The following is a 22,443-nucleotide window of genomic DNA, read 5'->3' on the forward strand; positions in this document are numbered from 1 at the left end:
TTCATAATGAAAGCTCGCCAGATCTATTTAGCCAACCTGATCTCACGGGAATTCGTAACTATTTTAAAGGGTAGCTATTTCGTATGAATTCGTACAAAGTAAATCGTACAAAAACTAACGATTATTAGAAAAATTAAAAGCCCCTCCCCTAACCCCACGTCACTGGCGCAAAACCAAATTTTACTAAAACATTGTACGAATTGATACAATTTAGCCACCTCGTAAAATAGTTACGAATTCCTGTGAGATTGTGTTGATTTAGCTGATACAATCACGTCAAAATGAGTGAAAAAAATACATCACAATTATGGACATTGCAATCCAGATGAGATTTCCCTTAATGAGCTGAAGAATGGTAATTTACTATACTATACTATGTACTGTGTGCCACTAGCTCTGTCTAAATAGATACTAATTGAATCCTTGTTGTTCTGTTCCTTTAACTGCAACTGAATTGGGTGGATTTGCCTCATCAGCCACTTGATGCTTATTCTCCTTTAGATCCAGCTTGATGTGCATAGACTGGCAACCGGGGAAGGAGGGACCCGAGGGAACCCTTGACGGATTCTGGAGAGCCTCAGGGCTCTGCTGTAGGTCCTCTCTGCACTTGTTGCTAACAAGTAGCTGCAATAATAAGCTCTAGGGCATCAAAAGCTATTTGTAAGCTCAAATGCATCCAGTACTCATAATCAGAGGTTGTTTGCTGCTTAATGCTAAATACAAGCAACTCTTTTTAAGCTCTTCCTGCATGACTTCAGGGAAAGCCAGAGAAGGTCAAAGTCCTCCTCGCTACTCCTAAAATTTTGGACCTTAAGATCTCTTTTAAGGGTTAAGATACTTTATGAATTACTTTTTTCTTTACCAGGATCTTTTCTGTAATTCTAAGGGGAAACGCCCACATTTATACGAATTTTCTTAGAATTTTGTCACTAGGAGCAACTCTTCACGCTAAGATTTTTCATGAATATGGGCCCAGATTATTTTTAATTTATGTTGAATCATTATTTAAACTTTGGGAAGAAAACAGATTCTACAGGTGGATTTTAGTGTAATCTACGATGATGTGGATTTTTTGATATTTTGTGAAAATGTTTCAGCTTTTGTTTAGTCTTGCTGACATGTCAAGCTATAAAACACGAAAATAACTTATAAATTACAAGTTTATAAAAAATTAACTTTTTCAATATTAACGTAAGAAATAAGGTGGTACGCGAGGCTGCGTATCGTGAATAAATCACCGATGAAGGGGGTTGTTAGGCCCGACGCGAAACATAAGTGCCTGCAACCCATTCAGATTCATTCACGATAAAGCACTAGCCTCTAATACCTTATTACTTTAATAAAACAGTTAACACATAATACAAATATTAAAGCAAAAAAATATGTATCAGTGAAACGTAAAATTACTTAAAACCTTCCTTCCGCTGGAAAAAGAAGTCCCCGATAGACTGCAAACAGCAACAAAATGTTTTGTTTTACGTTGCTAAGGGTGGTTACTAAGGGTTTGCGGGGATACACAGAATCGTTTGGTGCAGGTTAATGTGATAGACCTTTTTGCAAAATGTAAACATTGGAGTGACTGGACCAGCAGCACTTCTGGTTTCATATTTTAGTTTTTTAATCTCACATATATATATTTAAATCTTAAAAATATACATTTAGCATTTTGATTCTGTTATAAATGTTCTGCTGGTTGTATTTTGTGCAGTGTTAAAAAACGAAAACAGGAAGTTATTCTGGAACAGCGTCGGGACCAGTGTTGTTTATATCTTCTGAAGTGGTCTATAAAGTTATATTACTGGAATGATTGTTTCGTAAACCTATTGTTTTTATTTAAGCCTTATAGGTGACGGAAAAGTTCCCAGTTGAGAAATCACCCATATATTTAAAACGGTGCCAGCAGTGTTCGAGCTAGAACTCTAAATATTTGGCACTCGGTCTGATAGCAAATCTGTATTGCGTGTACACTGGAGCGCAGAAGCGTTCAAATCTTGCCCAAGGCAGCTGAAGGTAACTTTGTTTGTCGTCTCCTGGGGGTGACCTGGTTGCCTTGCCAACAAAGCATGTAATTGGAAATGAAGCGGTCGCACTGCCAAAAAGTCTTTGCTGATCAACCATTGTGTGATGTCTAAAACACACACAGTGTTCTCAAGGCAAAGTGACATCTAAGCAAAAGCTAGCTGTTTGTATTGTGTTAATGCCCCCCTTGGATCCTCCATCCTTACATCATGAAAGTTTAAACTCCCCAAAAGCATTTATGTTGTATGTGGTCTATGTAAGTGCACATTCTCTGTTAGAGTGGGGGGTAAAACTTGTCCAACAGTAAGTACAAAACGGATTCCAGTTTTCAGAGTACAGAAATGTATCAATGGTTACTTTGTGAAAGATGCTGACTCACTCGCTCTTCTTCCGTGAGACAGTGCATGAGAAGCAGTGATGCTAGAAGCCCAGAAGTGCACAACCCTACTCTAAAACTCTCTGAAAGGGCACTACATTACCAACATCTTGCCCCATCAGCCCTAAAAAGTTCTACTACTATTTTTTAACTCAAGTTATAAATCATGAAAATCCATTGCCTTCAGAAAAATCCTTTCCTCCAAGATATTACTTTAGGTTTTGTTGAATGGTTCTGATACACTGTGATTTATTGCAGCATCATGATACCTGCCTCATTTCTTCATGAAAAATGTCTTGTGCAGCATTGTTGTCTCTGAACTTTATATGTCAGTTCGAATATATCCGCAAATCAGAGCGCACAGCAGCAAAGGTCACAGAGGAACAAGGCAAATCTTTTTCCAAGCTGTCTTGCCTCATGGGATCGTTCTGTGCCACGTCCGTCTCCCCCTGATGAAAAATGCATAGTGAGATCTTTCTGAAATAAATAGTAGTCTTATTAAACCGAAAATTCTCTATCCTGTGTCCTTGTCTTCATGACAGAAGGACAACAAAGACATAAAAGAAGCAGGCAGTTTTCTTCTAAGTCATTGCTTTCTGTTTTCCCCCCCAAGGTTCTGAAGACTGAGCCTTTGTTTGGGGCAAGGTGATCTTCAGAACAGTGGAAAAGACTTCAATGAAAGATACATGAGTGCTATTTTAACCAAGGTTGGCCAAGGAAAATACATGTCCTACCTGGGGAAAATTGGATGCAGTCCTGCATGTCGAGGGCTTCAGGGAGTGTAATGGCAGGTATTACTGTTTTACTTGCTACTACATTGTGTTGTTCTATTATATGTTATTATTATATATTTGAATTAAAAGGCAGGTGTATTAGAAATCATACTATTGGTTATACTCATATACAAAACAAAAATTACAGTTTACAACGCAACAAAATTAAGGAAAAGCAATGTACATATGCCTGACCACTAGAGGGCGGAAGACCTGCTGGATTATAAACCTACAGCTGGATATTAAACTGAATTGCTTCATTACTTTAAAGTGTAAGTTAAATGCTGTTGTTTTTCTCAGAATACTTAAACGTGTAGACAGGTGGTATTATGATATATATATATATATATATATATATATATATATATGCATATATATTTTGTTGACAATTGCTCCTATTGGTCAGGTACATTGTGTCATGGCATAATTTTGGCACTTATGGCCTTCCATACACCCCTCCGGTCTTGTCTCTGTTCCTGCCCTCTCTTCTCCTTGTTATTGCTCATTTATTGTTTCATGCCCTTCACCTGTTCCCCTCTTGATTTATCCCCTTTATAATGCCCTTGTGTTTTCTGTCCTGTGTTGGTTCATTTTGATTCGTGTGGTGTAAGTCCCTGTGTCTAGTCTAGTCTAGTCTAGTCATTTTGTAAATTATGTGAAGTGTTAACTGTAGTTCTTGTGTAAGTTTAGTTAGTCTTAGTCCTATCTTGTCTTGTCTTGTCATGTTATTATATTCCCTTGTTTTGTTATGTTACCCCCTCGTGGGTTTTTTGATTCTGTCTTTATTATTTATTAAACGTCTTGTTAACCCCTTACCTGCTGTCTGCACCTGGGTCCTCTGTCCTTGTGTCTCACCACGTTTCCCTGACACAATGATGTCTAAACATACCTGCCAAAGGATGTAGTCGATTTTAGCAACTTGTTAGCAACCGCCGTTTTTATGACACGATAAAGCTTAAAAAAATCACGAGCGGGTTATAACTGTTGTGTTTTATGTTATAGATTGTTAACCAGTCAATTTTCCCAAAACCCACTGACTTTGGGGCGATGGAACCAAAAATGCTAACTTGCTTCTGGGGTTTGCATACAAAAATGATCTCTGTTGGTACTCTATTATTGTTTTTCTTTTGTTGTTGTGTTGTTAATTCTTGTCGAATACAGGGAATGAAAGCTGCGATGGTGTTTTCTTCCCTATTGTGATGTATATGTATGAGAAGAAATTTAGAGGGGAATTTGATTTTGTGCTTTGGAAACCTGGCCATTAGGCAGTCAGTATAGTCCCACCCTTGCGCCAAGACATGTGGTAGCGAGGGGAAGGAAAGGTTAATGTTTGATTAAAAATGATAAAAGCACGTGAATTACATAAAAATGACATGCATGGATAAATCATTCATGAAACAAAACTGCAATATTCCATAAAAATAAGAACTGTCAGTTTGAATTTCAATAACAGAGGCAAGAGTAAAACATTCAAAGGGAATATTTACAGAACTCAGAATGCCATCTATCCCATTGGGAAAACATTGTATTGCTACTGCTTGAGGTTTCCATGGCATTTACATTTAGTAGTATCTTCCCTCCTCAATCCGTGTCTCTTTATTGCAAAGGGCGACTTTCCATCCGCCCAGCGGGACACCAGATTTAATTGCTTCCTTCGTCCTGCATTCTGTTTTGTGCTGTTGTCACATTCCCGTTTCGCCAGTGGTGAGAACATTTATCAAGTGCATTTATTTATATTGTTTACACAGGCCGGCCCACTGTGCACATTCTGAGGCCCATGAAAAATCTGCATTTGTGTTTTGCTAATGCTTTGCTGAGAGTTTTGTGAAAAGCTTCAGGCAGTTCCTCCCTCTTCAATGGGGAGCGCTCCGTTGGCCGGCTTTGTGATAAGGCAAACAGCCGTCATTTGCATAAAAGATCATTTGCATACGCAAACTCACTGTAATGTCTGACTTTGAGACCTTCAACCGACCACGGCACAATATTAGTCTTCGTGTGAATAGACGGATGACTCAAGCTCACTATGGTCTTTATTCACATCTCTGTTCCTTTCTCAAAACAATAGGATGAATGAAAGAACGACAGGGCCACAAACATTGTACGAGAGCCAGCGAACTCCAGCAGTATCTGTGGGGTATCCAAGCATGACCATCGGAGATAAGGCGCATCTGTATGCATTGAGGTGGACAGAGACATATGAAGCCTGATAGAAAACATCTCTACTGATGCCGTGTCTCGGTGCAGCAGCGGGGTCTGAGTTTCCACTGATTTACAAGTTCAGGCGCAAACAGAAGCCACAGCGCTACGCGAGAGCAATGAGACTGACAGCCACTAACACAGACGCAGCGTGATGTTGCCGGAGGGTGAAGTAACAGTCCCTCATTTGGCCGCTGTATGAGATCGAATGCTGCGAGAGGAAGAGCAGAGATAGAGATATTGACAGTTTTGAAGACATGTCTTATCAAAACTGCCTCATGAGAAATCATAATCTGTGTCCCGAGGGTACTGAAAAACACTTTGGCTGGATAGCATTTGAAGAGATGTTTTTTCAGCATTGCTGGATGATGCTAAAAGCCAATGCGTAACTTGACATGGCTTTGGTTTTGTTGGAGGCCTAGAGGGAATCTGTGCACTTTTTTCACATTTTCGGTGCTAATTGTGGGGGAGGAAATGTGTGGAAGGGATTTTAATGTGAGACATTGAGTTAAATGGAGCCTGGAGTACTACACTATAAATAGTGGCTAAACATTGTAAAATAAGAGTAATATTAAAGGGAACACAAAAGGTTTTGTATGAAGGGATAGTTAATGTAAAAAAATGACATTTCTTTCATCATTTTCTCACCCTTATGTCATTTCTAATCTACATGACTGTGTTTCATCTAAAGAACACACACAAAAAGATATTTTGAAGAACATCGGTAATCCAAATAACATTGACTTTCATTGTATGGACACAAAAGACATTTCTCAAAATATCATCTTTTGTGTTCAACAGAAGAAAGAAAATCATACAGGTATTGAGCGAAATGAGGTTGAAAAAAAGATTACAGATTTAAATTTTTTGGGTGAACTATCCTTTAAGATGAGGAACGTGCATTAAAGGGAAAGTCCACGCAAAAATGAATATTCTGTCATGAATTTACTTTGTTCGGTTGAACACAAAGAAAGATTTGGATGAGTGCAACTGACATTTCTGGAGCACCATTGACTACCATAGTAGAATTTTTTGTTGTTAAACACAAAAGAAGAAATGTTGAAGAATTTAGGAAAGCAAACAGTTCTGGGGCACTTTTGACTACCATTTTTGACTACCCCAGAAATCTCAGTTGTTGACATTCTTCCAAATATCTTTCTTTGTGTTCAACAGAACAAAGACATTTATACAGGTTTGGAACTACTTGAGGGTGAGTAATTCATGATAAGTAAGTAGTTCATTTTTGGGCAGAGTATCCCTTTAAGAAAGTTCAATTTTGAGTACATGTAATACACAATATGAATAGGGTGTTTACATTTTTTGTGGAATTTTGTGTAGCCTACACATCGCTCATTCCATGCTCTTCAATCCACTCACAGCATATACAATCAGGTCATAATGTTCATCTCAAAACGACATGATGCTTAGCCTTCCCTAAATGCAGGGACTGGCTTATGTGCATGCTGAATCTGATATAACACAAGACTCCTGTAATGAAATGAGGCAGGAGAGGCAGGTGGTGAATCTACATATTGACATTAATGTTTCATGAACAGCACCCGAGGAAAGGGCAAAGATACATTACCATAAGCTTTCCTCAACTATCACCCCGGTGTGTCGTTCCTCTGAGACGACTTTCTTTTTTTAGAAGTTGTTATTACTCGTCTGTTGAGACAAACTCCTTTGAAATTCAGTTCATTTCAGCCAAATTAAATTGAAACCAGTTTCGGTGAATTCCAGTTTAATACACGGCAGCGAAATTCCATCTGCAGACCACCAGCCTTCCAATCCATCACAGAGGAGGGACAGACATTTTTTGGAAATAGATAAGGGTGAACATTTGGTTTCCCAAAGAGAAGAATCGTGCATTTAAAATGCAAATTGCCAGCCAGCAGGTTCCAATGGCACGGTTGCCTTTAAATTGAGTAAATTGAGGAGAGAGAGAGAGAGAGAGAGAGAGAGAGTTGGCCGGTGAAGACATCGCAGCACAAACGGTTATTGATAGTGCCAGAGTGACCCCTTCTGGCATGGAGGCTATTAGTTGAATATCAAGTCCCAGGGGCAAAATTCCACCTGGGGATCTTAGCTCAGCATTGGCCCGGACACACACAAACATGCATTATATGTGCTTTTACAGCTCTGGTCCATTTCGCTGTATGTTATAGCGAGAGAGCAACCAGAGACTGCTGATCATCAGCAGATGGTGCTAATTCAGCTCTCTGGGGCCTGCGGGTCATGCATGCAGGCGGCTCGGCCTTCTTGCAACGCAGGCAGTTTTCTGGACAATATATTCATTATCCAGGTCAGAAACATATTTTTTATTACACTGCTCAGCTGTGATGGGGTAAAAAACAATATAAAACCTCTTTCAATCATGTCATAAATTAGTTTTATTTGTATATGTTGATTTACAGTATGTATGATGGACAGACAGACAGACATCACACGTTGTCATGGCATCTTCCAAATCATGCATTTGACATATTTATCAAACACCCCTGCATATTTCACTAAGGTTGGGAATTAAGACATGTTCACAATGTTATTCCAATATCCTCATGATCTTTTACATTTCACAGGATATGACCGCAGTGAAATGGACTATAGTCTTTCGAAAGAGCAGAACAGGAAAGATCCACTCCTCTCTGTAAGTAGGTCAGGAGCTTTTCTGCAGTTCTCATGCAGCCACCGACATACTTTTCCTAGACATTTAGTTCATATCTTTTCTTAAGTGCTTTTGTGTGCAATAGTGATGGTCCCTGGAGACCCGTTCTCACTGTTTCCTGCCTGCATGACCACAGACTGCTATGAGTCGCTTATGGTCTAGTTCTGCAACCCCACATATAAATATAAAAATATTCTATTGTAAAATATTCTAATATAAAAATTATATTCTGTATACTGTTCTATTATAGCCTGCATAGTCAATAGATATTTTTATTTTTATTTATAGATAATATGTCTATTTCATTCTATCTCCATAGTCAATAGATAATGGTATTTTCATGTATAGATAATATAAATATAAAAATAAAATAGATATCATTCTATTGTGTTCTATCCTAATCTCCATAGTCAATAGATTTTATTCATAGATAATATGTCCTGTCCTGTTCTATTCTATTCTATTCTATTCTATACTCTAATGTATTCTATTCTAGATCTATTCAAAATCTCACTGTGCGATAATACCTCGGTATAAAGTCCACGGTACAATATTTATTGCAATGTTTAAAAATGACAAATGATGACTTGGAAACGTGCCAGAATCATCCTCTTTTCTTTATCCTCTAATCATAACTGTTGCTTACAGGTATGAGTTATAGTATGAGATGGGTGCAATGACCTAAAAATCCCTTTTATAAAATAAAATAATTGACCAGATGGACCTTGCCAAAGGTAACATCTATTATTCATATACAGTCATGTGACCACAATAATATTTAGACAATTTTGCTATCGCGATCCTCTACATAGTCAATAGATTTTTATATTTTTATTTATAGATAATATGTCTATTCTATTCTCTCCATAGTCAATAGATCTATTTTTATTTATAGTGGGGCTGTCAAACAATTAATCACAATTAGTCGCATCCCGACTAAAAGGTTGTGTTTACATAATATATGTATCTACTGTGCATATTGATTTTGTTATGTTACTATGTTCTAATCTCCATATTCTGTTCTGGTCTGTTCTGTTCTGTTCTGTTCTAGCTTTATTATAGGAATATAATGTGTGTGGGCACCCTTTTTTAAATTTCTTTTTAAAATATCTTGTGATGTGACAAATGAATATTTAAAAGTACAAATATTCATGTGGTCTCAGTCATAACAACTGCTTGCATAACAATTATGAAAACAGGAAAATGCTTTTTAAAATAGTGTTCTATGGTGGATCGTATGTCATGCTGCAGGACATGTCAACTTTTCAAAAGTATTTCGTGTCAGCCACTCATAAACACAAGTGCTGTGGGAGAGAAGCCATATGGTATTCTCAAGGAAAACATGACGTCTTGGGATTCAAACACACGCAGTTATAATGGCTTTGCTTTACAGATCCTCTGGGGCTTGTATTACACGTTATTAGAAATCTATGAAACCATATGAAATAAGATATTTAGGAATCAATACATAGATTTCTGCGAACTTCTACTTTTGATACTTGCTTGAGTATAGGTCAGAAAAACATAAGAATCTATGTTCATGACTATATATGCTTTATAAATGAGATTCTTAATGTATGTCAATTCTTTGTGATTATGACTATAAAAGCATGAGCAGTTTCTTTAAAAACATTTTTGCAGTTTTTATAAAATAGTCTCTCATATTTTTAATACAAATGTACAGATTGTGTATCTAATTGTATCCTCTGGATATGAGCTGGTCAACAAAACATGTCACGGGTCATTCTTCATTTTTCTGTTTATATGACCCCAGGGTCACAGCCATCTGGTAATTTCAAGCGTTCATTCAAGGGTTCTTTATTTATTTCCACTAAATAATCTAACAATAAAATGACTGCACATGTTTAAAATATAAATCTATAAACAATGTACGTAATCATTTCGCTTGGATTTCATCTTATCAACCCAACAGGCCAAAAATAGAGAGTTCTGTACCTGATGTACGAGCTCTGAACTCTGCAGGCAATAATGACTCCGCGGTTACGATAGAAGCAAAGGCGCATTTGCCCTTGTTGATATTCAGGAAACCTGGCATGCGTGTGACGCTCTTCTATTTTTGAAAAGTGTTTTTTGAAGTGTTGGAAAAGTACTCATGTTAAATTCCTCATCCCCACGGCCCTCGCCACCATCTGTGATTCAGCCTCACTCCCTCTCTCCCACTCATTTACTCTGTCCGTTTCTCTGTCCCATTGAGAGAATGTGACATCTGGAGTTGTGCTCTTGTCTTGTTGTGTTCTAATAGAACAGGCTGTTCAGGACTCTGTTCTCCATCCTGAATTTCATTCTCATTGACTTCGATTAATAGATCTCGTTGAAGAGCCGCATCTCCAGGTAACCTCTCTAGATGTGACCGTGATTACCCAAACGGCTATTTACATGTGTTTCCTTCTCACGTTTCTTCATAATAGCATCTGTGCACTTCATGTAGTCTTCATACATATTTCAGGTTTTAAACACGGTCATTTTGTGTGTGATAAATGTGTTGGAACTGTATATGAAAGTGATCCGTCTGGTGGCTGTAGATCGGAATATTCTGGGAATGTCCAGGCTGCTCTTTATCATACAATGAAGTTAATGGTGAGTAAATGTTGATAAATTCAATTTTTGGTGTCTGTGTAAATGTCTTTATTTCACATGAATGAGCTTTGAATGGTCTTTTTACCTCATTGAACTTTTAACCATCTTCCTAAATCCCCCAAATCTCTGGAAATGAGTCTTTGCCACGTGCATTAACTGACATGTGAAGCCTTTTGGGATTATATTTAATCTTTGTGTACTTGTGTATTGGCTGACTTTAAAATGACAGAAGGATTTTTCCTAACATTTGAAGGGCCGTCATCTCTATGTGACCTCAGGGTGAAGGCCATCTGGTAAGTTCCCTCCTAATTCAAGAGTCTTAAAAACGGGCATTTCCACAGAATATTCCATTATCTTAAACACGATAACTGCAGAACGCTTTCCTCTTTCTCTCTCGTGTCTCTATTTCTTATTCACCTCCCCCACTGTTTTCCTTAAGTTCAATACATTTCAGCACAGGGAGTCACATGGAAAGCAGTTTTCATTACATGGTAATGATCTCTGTTTGAAAACCACATCTGTATGGATGTGTGTGTGTGCATAAATTGAATTTAAGATTGAGCTTGTGTGCGCGGACTCTAACCGAGCCTGTTCCAGAAATTCATTTATCCCCATCGCTGTGTGAGTGTGGATAAGGTGATGGCTAGTTTGAAGAAGACTCCCTTGAAAATCTCTAAGCCCCTTTTCTGAGGATTACCCACGGTGCCGTGGAACACTCCACAAAGCACGTGGTGGCAGTGAGGGACCAGCCATAAATTTAATTAGAAACATGGGGGGGGGTCACCGGGCTATCTACAGAAAAATGAAACACATTTTAGCCGTGGTGCAAACACAGACAATCCACTGTCACAATGCAGGGACTTCAAACAGAAGAGACACGCTGGTAAGGTTTCAGCTCCGTTTGGACTTCTGAGGAAAATGAAAATCGTGTTTCAGCTGTGTTCAGCAAATATAAATCAGTCTTTGACTTCAGTGAGCGTAATGATTCTTAGCAATAGTGGGATTAATGTAATTAATCACAGATAATCACGCGGACCAACTTGGTCGTTTTCCACAGGCTTCATTCGTCACAAACACAAAATTAAACTTCTTTGATTTTTGGAAGCAAGTGAGCAGCTTTGTGCTAATAACGTTTGATCAAGTTTCACAAATTTGGCCTTTAGGGGTTTATTCAAATTTTCCAGGGACTGCAATCTCGCCTCTTCATAACACGAGAAGCTTAGGAATTGTGGCGAGTTGTGCTCCTGAGGTGCCGAGCAGAACGTTTCATACAGTAATTACCTATAAAATCTTATCCGCTGTGCTCACGGAAAAACACACTGATTGTTTTTTGTAAAGAAAAAACCCGGGGCATCAACAGGAAGAGGAAATTGGTTATCACGATGTATGCTTTCGTAATTTGGATGTCAGGCGGTTTTATAAACACGCCCACATGCACACGCTCAAAGTACATAACCACAACTTTCTGTCAATTTGTCACTATTGATTTCTCGCCGCGAAACCATATCAGAGAGAAAACATACTTCACACGTGATGCGCCGCTATTTATCTCAAAGATTACCAGAGTGGAGACCAGCTCAAACTTTGATTCATTGGAAATTGACATTTATTATGTTTGATGACCAAATGCACGGGTGGCAGACATCATCATCGCTATTCTTATCTCCCGCTGAGAGTAACAGGCAATTCAGATTCAAAGGAATCTAGGCTTCGCTCTTCAGTGTTTGTTATTGAACAGTTTTCAGAGATGTACAGTCCACTCTGTGCAGGATTGATGTGTTGCACTCATTTACGGATGTTTTGAAGATTGCGTTTTTGATTCCAGATCTGCTGAATGCTTGCACATTTGGAACTGCTGAGGAGCACGAGCAGGTTCTGAATGAAACGCAATAAACAGACATGTTTTAATAAGTGTTTTTAAATGAGGGTGTTTATTTGTGGCTTTTAAACTCTCTCTCTCTCTCTCTCTCTCTCTCTCTCTCTCTCTCTCTCTCTCTCTCTCATTCTCTTGCTTCACATCCTTCCAGGTTGCTACAGTGCTCAATGTAGTGGAACACTGACTCAGGCCAATTAACCATCACCTCACCTCCTCCATCCCCCCAAAACTTTTAACCTCAACCTGCTAAAAATAGCCGAGCACTTTATCAGACATGCTAAAGCGTAAATGGCTCTCCATTGGACATCATAAATGATGCAGGCAGTGGATTTATAGTTTGTAAACATTAGCTATTAGTTCATGGAAAGTAGCCAAGGGAAATCTAAAACACAGACATCTATGTGCAGGGTTGTAGGAGGGTGGGAAAATTTTCTTTATTCCCAATTTGTTTGTTTGTTTGACCGAGACTATAAATGTGACTCTGGATCACAAAACCAGTCTTAAGTAGCACAGAAACTATATATTTTAGTAAAAGCCCAAAATACATTGTATGGGTCAAAATTATCTATTTTTCTTTTATGCCAAAAATCATTAGGATTTTAAGTAAAGATCATGTTCCATGAAGATATTTAGCAAATTTCCTACCATAAATATATCATCATTTTATTTTTGTGAGTGGATGGCCTGCTACAGTGCCTCCGATTAACAACTTCGAAGGCGATTTTCTCAATATTTTGATTTTTTTGCACCCTCAGATTCCAGAGTTTTAAACTGTCGTATCTCCACCCGATATTGTCCTATCCTAACAACCCATACATCAATAGAAAGCTTAATTATTCAGCTTTCAGGTGATGTAAAAATCTCAATTTTGAAAAATTGACCCATAAGACTGGTTTTGTTGTCCAGGGTCACAAATGTGTTACGAAGTCTGCCAAGATGTAATTTATTTTCAGTTTCTAGGAGCTTGACATACTACTTTTTTACCTCAGAGATGCTAAAGTAGGCTAGTATGTTCATAATAATGATTATTATAAATACTAGTAAACATCATGGATTTAAAGTTATAGTTCACCCAAAAATGAGAATTCTGTCATTATTTACTCATCCTCTTGTCATTTCAAACCTCTATGACTTTCTTCTGCAGAACACAAAAAATATTTTGAAGAAAGTTGGTAACCAAACAGACGCAGCACCCATTCACTTCTATTGTGCGGACCCAAAACCAATGCAAGTGAATCGGTGCCAGCTAACATTCTTCAAAATATCTTCTGCATTCTGAGAACTACGAGTGGGTGAACTACACTTTAATACGTAAATATAGTGAATATGTAGGAACAGCTTGTTGTTTACTTGTAGTTTATTTTTCGTGGTGCAGGTCTTAGACTAAATATACTGTAGACATGAATAATATTGAAAGATGTATAATAATTTATAACTGGAGGGACAACGAAAACAGGAACTAGAATATCATAGACATTGTGACGTAAGTTCTTTTGACCTGAGCCAGTAATTCAACACCAAGCAAGCACCCAAAACTCCCTAGTAACATGGTCACAACCAATGAAAACACATTTTTAAAATAGCCTATGTATAGTTGTTATTGCATTATATTATAAGATGCAAGTTTCCTTCTAAATTGCACTGAATTTGCAGCTTACAAAAACAAACACTCCCCAACGAAATTTCTGAAAATACCCTCCCTGACCCTAAACATGACCGGCCCCGGTCCAGTCACGCACTGTAGACATCAGACACTGTTACACAAAGTAAACAAATTCATGAGCAAATATGATTCACACAGCCCGACTGTCAAACAGAGAAGGACATTATTCCCACAGGGAGCTTGACTAACCCTGTATGCCAGGTCACTCCTGCAGGGCTCGAGTCGGCCCTCAAAATAACGTGTTCCACATCTCGTTCCCATGCAGCCCGTTCTAGATGTGACAGAATTAAATATTTCGTCTCCAACACTGTAAAATTAGCCATATAAAGAGTGCATAGAATGATGCGTAGGGGATGTTTGTGTTAAAAGTGCAATAACAGCTCTGGGCGGAAACGTTCAGTTGCCTTTGAAACATTGTTTCAACCGAGTTGACGATTCAGATGTTCATCTGCTGAAAATATTCATTCCCTACGGTTCGATTGTCCTGGCAGCAGACCAAGAGAAGCAATGCACAAGTTCATGAACTGACCGAACATCAGTACTGTACGTCTGTCTATCTCCAGAAGAATTCAAATGAAAGATGGTTTCACTGCTAAAGCAAACCCTGCACCTGTGGTGCTCAACTGGTTTTGCTGCAGGATCAACATTTTATTAAACATGTGGCGTCAGCTTCAAGTGACTTATTGCTTTTATAAAACACATTAAAAACATAAAGGACACACATAGATATAATAGACGTTGTGTATATAATAGTTTTATATCTATAATGCAGTGCCTTTAATTTACTCATTGATGTGATTTTGAGTATTTTATTAAATCATTTGTATATTGTCTTTTACTTAGTTGCTCTCATTCGCACCAGCTCTTTATTTGCTGCAGGTGTGCTACCGTGTACATATAGGAAACTCTCCCAGTAGGTTTTAACCTGGCTTGTTGGCATAGAAATGATGTAGTTTTGTTTAAAGTGTGCTATTTAATGTGCTGTATCCTTAATGGTATTTTAATGGCAACAATGCTGTCCATAAACTGGGCATAGTTAGGCACCACGGTGTGTCAGTTGCTGATTTCAACCAGATATTTGTCCGTTTTATGCTGTTGAACTTTGCGTTTTATGCTTTTAACTGGAAGTTGCATAGTTCTCAACCTTTTGTCAATGTTTTATGTGTCAACATTTGATAATGTTATAATATGTTGATCAATGTTTTTGATTTGAGACTTATGTAATTTTGGTGTGATGATTTTATTATTACATTTTGGGCCGGATTTTATTAATACATTCTTGCACCAGTAATAGCATTTTTAAAGCGGCTTAAAGTGTACATAACATGAGATCATGAAAATTACATTTCATGCAGTGTGTAATAGTGGCGTGTTTGAAAGTAAGCAGTCTGCCAAGTTCCAAATCCGAAGGTGAATGAATAACAAAGTTATTGGTTTGGATAAAAGGGAGTCGACTCTGCATCACACAAACAAGTCATCCCTTGTCCGATTCGCGAACCGCCACGGATTTACATCACTACATATAGTCTCCGTCTACGTTTTGATAGGACTGCCCGCAAAAACTTCCCTCTTCTCCCCCAAACACTGTAGCTCGTAGACCTCATTCACCGGACTAGTTCAGACTAGTCTATCGGAAAGGAGGGGATTAGACAGACGAATCGTGGAAAGAATCATTTGAGAGTCAGTCAAGTAGTAAGGTAAGAATAACTGCCTATTATTACGAAATAATAGTGTTTTTACACCTTCTATGTACATAAACTTGTTGTGGACACTCCATAAACCAAAGTAGGACCTTAAAAATCCCTAGTTATTCACTCTTTAAATATCCTTATTTAACTAAGGCTTGTCTGTGAAACCGGGCCTTTATTTTTCACATCACTTATTCTTTTGTGGTTTCCACATCACACCACTTATTCTTTTGTGGTGTATATTTGCACAATTCCAGCATTATGGATGCGACATTTTCAGTAAAAACTTGAAATATACATGTATTTATTATCAGTGTATGGAAGCGTGTGTTTATATTTTGCCAAACTCCTGATGATAGAGTCCAGAACATGTGTTAGGGATGTGATAAAAAAATTTGAGGGAAAATATACTTTGTCTGAACACCAAATAAAGCCGTCTTACCTATGGTAAAAACTAGATTTTTATTTATGGGAATTGCCCATTTGCAGCTATAACATGCAAATAGTTTCAAGCACAGTAACACTGACTAAAAGATGTGACGGAGCACAGGGGTCTAAATCGCTAGAGGAAATCAGAGTGTCTGTACTTTATGACCTAGTCATGTACTCATATGCACTATAGCATGAAAGTTGTTTCAAAGACAACCTCGAAACTGGGTGCACTTTAAAAGCTATAACTGATCCTCTCTATGTTGTCATTAAAAATACATAAACATTAAGATAAGAGTACATGGGCTTGTGATAAGTCTACATCCCATTCTACAATTAATCGGATGGTGGATATTATTTTTTTCTAATCCTTTTGCTTGTAACTGTGTGGTGTCTGTTTGACAAAGATCCACATGTCAGATATGCAAGAGATGCATTAAGCCAGTACACGGCTGTTGATTTGAAAGGTCATGTGTGAAAAGTTCAGTCATGCTGAAACATTGGTCTTGAAATTAGAGGCTGCTGTTTCAAAGAAAGGTCATGCAAAAGTAGATACACAACAGGTAATCACAAATCACAGCCAGTGTCACGAAGGTGATGACGTACAGTGTCATGATTCTGCCTCATCATGTCATGTCTGTCTTGGTCTTGTGGCAGGATCATGGCAGAGCTTCATGTTTTGTGTAGAGAGATTGCCATTGACATCTCATGTACTCTTTGTCCCCGCCCCCTTGTTTCCTCATTATTGCTTGTTAATGATTTCATGCCCTGCACCTGTTCCCCTCTTGATTTGATCCCTTTATAATGCCCCTGTGTTTTCTGTCCTGTGCTGGTTTGTTGTGATTGTATGGTGTGCTCCTGTGATGGTTCATCTGATTGTATGGCGAGCTCCTGTGATGGTTCGTTGTGATTGTATGGCGAGCTCCTGTGATGGTTTGTTGTGATTGTATGGTGTGCTCCTGTGATGGTTCGTTGTGATTGTATGGCGAGCTCCTGTGATGGTTTGTTGTGATTGTATGGTGTGCTCCTGTGATGGTTCATGTGATTGTATGGTGAGTTCCTGTGATGGTTCATGTGATTGTATGGTGAGCTCCTGTGATGGTTCATGTGATTGTATGGTGAGCTCCTGTGATGGTTCGTTGTGATTGTATGGTGAGCTCCTGTGATGGTTCGTTGTGATTGTATGGTGAGTTCCTGTGATGGTTCGTTGTGATTGTATGGTGAGCTCCTGTGATGGTTCGTTGTGATTGTATGGTGAGTTCCTGTGATGGTTCGTTGTGATTGTATGGTGAGCTCCTGTGATGGTTCGTTGTGATTGTATGGTGAGTTCCTGTGATGGTTCGTTGTGATTGTATGGTGAGCTCCTGTGATGGTTCGTTGTGATTGTATGGTGAGTTCCTGTGATGGTTCGTTGTGATTGTATGGTGAGCTCCTGTGATGGTTCGTTGTGATTGTATGGTGAGTTCCTGTGATGGTTCGTTGTGATTGTATGGTGAGCTCCTGTGATGGTTCGTTGTGATTGTATGGTGAGTTCCTGTGATGGTTCGTTGTGATTGTATGGTGAGCTCCTGTGATGGTTCGTTGTGATTGTATGGTGAGTTCCTGTGATGGTTCGTTGTGATTGTATGGTGAGCTCCTGTGATGGTTCGTTGTGATTGTATGGTGAGTTCCTGTGATGGTTCGTTGTGATTGTATGGTGAGCTCCTGTGATGGTTCGTTGTGATTGTATGGTGAGTTCCTGTGATGGTTCGTTGTGATTGTATGGTGAGCTCCTGTGATGGTTCGTTGTGATTGTATGGTGAGTTCCTGTGATGGTTCGTTGTGATTGTATGGTGAGCTCCTGTGATGGTTCGTTGTGATTGTATGGTGAGTTCCTGTGATGGTTCGTGTGATTGTATGGCGAGCTCCTGTGATGGTTCGTTGTGATTGTATGGTGAGCTCCTGTGATGGTTCGTTGTGATTGTATGGCGAGCTCCTGTGATGGTTCGTTGTGATTGTATGGTGAGCTCCTGTGATGGTTCGTTGTGATTGTATGGCGAGCTCCTGTGATGGTTCGTTGTGATTGTATGGTGAGCTCCTGTGATGGTTCGTTGTGATTGTATGGCGAGCTCCTGTGATGGTTCGTTGTGATTGTATGGTGAGCTCCTGTGATGGTTCGTTGTGATTGTATGGCGAGCTCCTGTGATGGTTCGTTGTGATTGTATGGTGAGCTCCTGTGATGGTTCGTTGTGATTGTATGGCGAGCTCCTGTGATGGTTCGTTGTGATTGTATGGTGAGCTCCTGTGATGGTTCGTTGTGATTGTATGGCGAGCTCCTGTGATGGTTCGTTGTGATTGTATGGTGAGCTCCTGTGATGGTTCGTTGTGATTGTATGGCGAGCTCCTGTGATGGTTCGTTGTGATTGTATGGTGAGCTCCTGTGATGGTTCGTTGTGATTGTATGGCGAGCTCCTGTGATGGTTCGTTGTGATTGTATGGTGAGCTCCTGTGATGGTTCGTTGTGATTGTATGGCGAGTTCCGGTGATGGTTCATGTGATTGTATGGCGAGCTCCTGTGATGGTTCGTTGTGATTGTATGGTGAGCTCCTGTGATGGTTCGTTGTGATTGTATGGCGAGCTCCTGTGATGGTTCGTTGTGATAGTATGGTGAGTTCCTGTGATGGTTCATGTGATTGTATTGTGAGTTCCTGTGATGGTTCATGTGATTGTATGGTGAGCTCCTGTGATGGTTCGTTGTGATTGTATGGCGAGTTCCTGTGATGGTTCGTTGTGATTGTATGGTGAGTTCCTGTGCCTTGTCAAAGTCTAGTTTAGTTATTTGTAGTGTGTTACTTTAGTCTTGTTTAAGTGTAGTTCGTCTTAGTCCTGTCTTGTCATGTATTATATTCTCCTGTTTTGTTATTTTTACCCCCTCGTGGGTTTTTGGTTTTGTCTTTGTTATTATTAAACTTCTTGTTAACCCCTTACCCGCTGTCTGCACCTGGGTCCTCTGTCCATGTCTCACCTCCACGATCTTGACAGTACAGTATGTGTGGTTATGTACATTCACATATGCATAAGCAGGTCATTTTGGAGCACATGTATGTCCAAAGAGTTTTGATTTAGGATCATTATACTATAACAAAATTAGTTTCATGAAATCGTTTTTTATGCACAATACAATATATCCCGCGTAAGAGTTAGCGAACAGCAGTAAGTGAGTCATTGAACATACACTGACCTCAAGAGGGCTGAATGTAATGAGATTGAATTTAAACGTCTCCTATTGTTCAAACAAAAAATAATAATCTCCGGGATGCTAATCCATATTGACTTCAGGGCCACAGCAGAGATTGAATAAAAGCTTCTTTACCACAAAATGTGAAGTGAGGTGAACATTCTCAGCATACACAAAAAAGTAATTTATTCAAGCAACATCACAGGCAGACAGAGGGAACAGAACAAGACGCAGTGCGAGGTGTGCTTGTTAACATCCTTTAATTTAATGCAAAGAGCACTCTCTCACTTTCACCATCCGCCTGTCTTTCTCTTCCTCCTTTTTAGGCAGATTGTGCTAATGAAGTGAAAAAATTGGCAAAATCACACCCATGATGTCATATTTCACCTTGGACAGGCTTCAAAGTTATTTCATATCTGGATGAATTTGTACTCATGGTTATATTCAATCCGTCTAACGCCATATGAAATCTAATCCTCCCAGGAGTGCAAGAGGAGATAATTAGTAGCTATCTCGCTCCCTACTGCTGTTTTTGCATCTCCAGTCGTCCATCTTTCTCTCCCTTTCTCATCACTGCACTTATTGAGGAGTGAAATCTTATATCTGATTCCGTTTCCATGGCAGCTCCCGGTGGGGTGTCAATACAGAGAGAGAGTGAGATGAGGAAACATCGTGTTTACGTCTGAAGAGACTGTGTGAGAAAGACAGACAGAAAGTGTACTCGTGGAGATAGACGGATAGGTGTGAGTTTGTTCAAATTAGCACACTTGCACTTCCTCATGCTCTCCAGAGACAGAACCGGTGTAGAACTGGAATCTCGATTTCTCCCTTTCCTCTTAGATTGCCGCAACAAAAGGATACAGTAAATAAATACTTGTGATAATTAAGATGTTTTTGCAACTTGCAATGCTTTAAGCAATCAAAAGTGCAAGATGTCTCGCTAATTTATGTATATATTCATGGCACGTTGTTGGAGTACCTGCAAATCCTTTTAATGTGACTACAGTGCCTGTAATAAATCCAGCGGCTGGGTGAATAGGTATGTCACGACTCATGTCATAACTGTTACTGTGTTAAGCGTTTCAGAGTGGTCGGATTGTTTAACTGTCCAATCACCATCCAGGATCTATAACGAGAATAAAATTAGAATCTTGAACATGATGTCTATTTCTTTATGTAGAGTACTGTTAATAAATTCCAGCTCTGTGGTACAAGACTAAATTGGCCTACTTTTAGTGTGTAAAAGTATACCTTTAAGAATACTTTGTGTAACAGTAGTAAACTTTGACTACACAACTCAACTACGATTACAATTATTGTTTGTTCCGCAATTATAATATAAGTAAACTTGTAGTGATGCTTACTAGTTCAGTACTTGTAGCACATTTATTGGTTTATGAAAGAACACGTATGAACATTTCTGAAAGTATACTTTCAGTAAACTACTAGTTTAGTATTTTTAACTATTTTACTAGTTTTTCAATTAATGAAGCTAAATGTAATGTAATATTGTTGACTATTTATACATTATTTGTGCATTTTAAGTATGCTACCGTGTTCAGATATTTATTTTTGTTGAAATATATCTTGAACTGTATTCTAAGTAGATTTGAAGTGTATCTTTCTCAAAAGAATTGAGTACAAGTAGGCCAAATATACTTTCTCTGTCAACTAAAGTGTAATTGTAAAAAAAGTTTATTTCTGAGAAGTACATAAAAAGTACTGAAGGTGTAAGTTCAAATTTTTAGTTTTGATGAGGTATACTAATTGCACAGTTTATTAAACCTTTAGTGTACTATGACTGGGCGTCTAAACTAGACTCACGTGAGCATGATCAGGGTTGGATTAATGTTTTGAAGTCCTGCCACCTCTCATGTAAAAAATGCATCTCAGTTATTCAGATGAGACCAGAAACTGCACCGGTCATCCTTGAGGACAGTGGAAGAATGCCGTTATGTGTGTCTGTGCATGTGCACAAATGGGTCAGCATATCAACTGAAGTATTATAGCATAACTCTAAAACTTATAATTTGCGTTCTTGGACTTTTCTGGTTATAAGAGGTCAGCTATAAACCATCTAAATCCTCAGAAGTCTTCAGATTGAAAATGTTTTTGAAGTCAATAACTTTCTCTAGAGATGCTTAACTCTCATGTCACACATTTCTGAGCATTCTCTACATCTTTTGTTTTTCCTATGCTCTTGTGTATTAACCTCACTGCATTGCCTTCGGACTGCGATTTGGAATGATTTGACTGTCTTGTAATTTGTTTCTACATGTTGACCTTTTGTATATGGTTTCGTGTGCTCTGGATAAACCTCAGCACTTGAACCTTAACCTTTAAATCATGTTACAGCGAGTCCCAGGAATCCAAACACACATATTTTCACTTTGTTACTTGGGATTTCAGTATTCTAAAAATTATGTTTTTCTCCTTCATTTAACTGGCTAAACTCAAATCCCAAAAAACCTGTTTAGTTAAAAAATAATGCAATAATAATCTCAATACATGATGGTCGTGAACACAGAACGGCAGGAATTTGGGACTAAATTTAAAACCCATTATCACAGACTGTGAGCGTTATCCTCGTTCTCCTGACACCAGGTAATGAAATCTTCCGTCTTGGAGATTTCCAGGTGTCTTTTTCTCAATAAAGGCTATTGTTACACCACATATATAATCAAGAAACTTTTTTGCTTTACTTGTATTCAAATATGTTCCTATGACTCTGGATAATTAGTCACATGACATTTACAGCTCGGGTAAAAACCTGAATCCAGCACTGAATGCCCATGGACAAAGATGGCAGATTAAAACCCGTCTTTCTTCCCAGGGGTCATGTTCTAACCAAACAACAGCTGCTTGGATGAATGGGAATGCTAAAAGTTTTCTCCTATTTTGTTATTCGTCTTTGAATTACCACATTGTCTCCCTCCCTTTCGC

Source organism: Triplophysa rosa, linkage group LG20 (genome assembly GCF_024868665.1).
Source record: "Triplophysa rosa linkage group LG20, Trosa_1v2, whole genome shotgun sequence".
Taxonomy (NCBI): Eukaryota; Metazoa; Chordata; class Actinopteri; order Cypriniformes; family Nemacheilidae; genus Triplophysa; species Triplophysa rosa.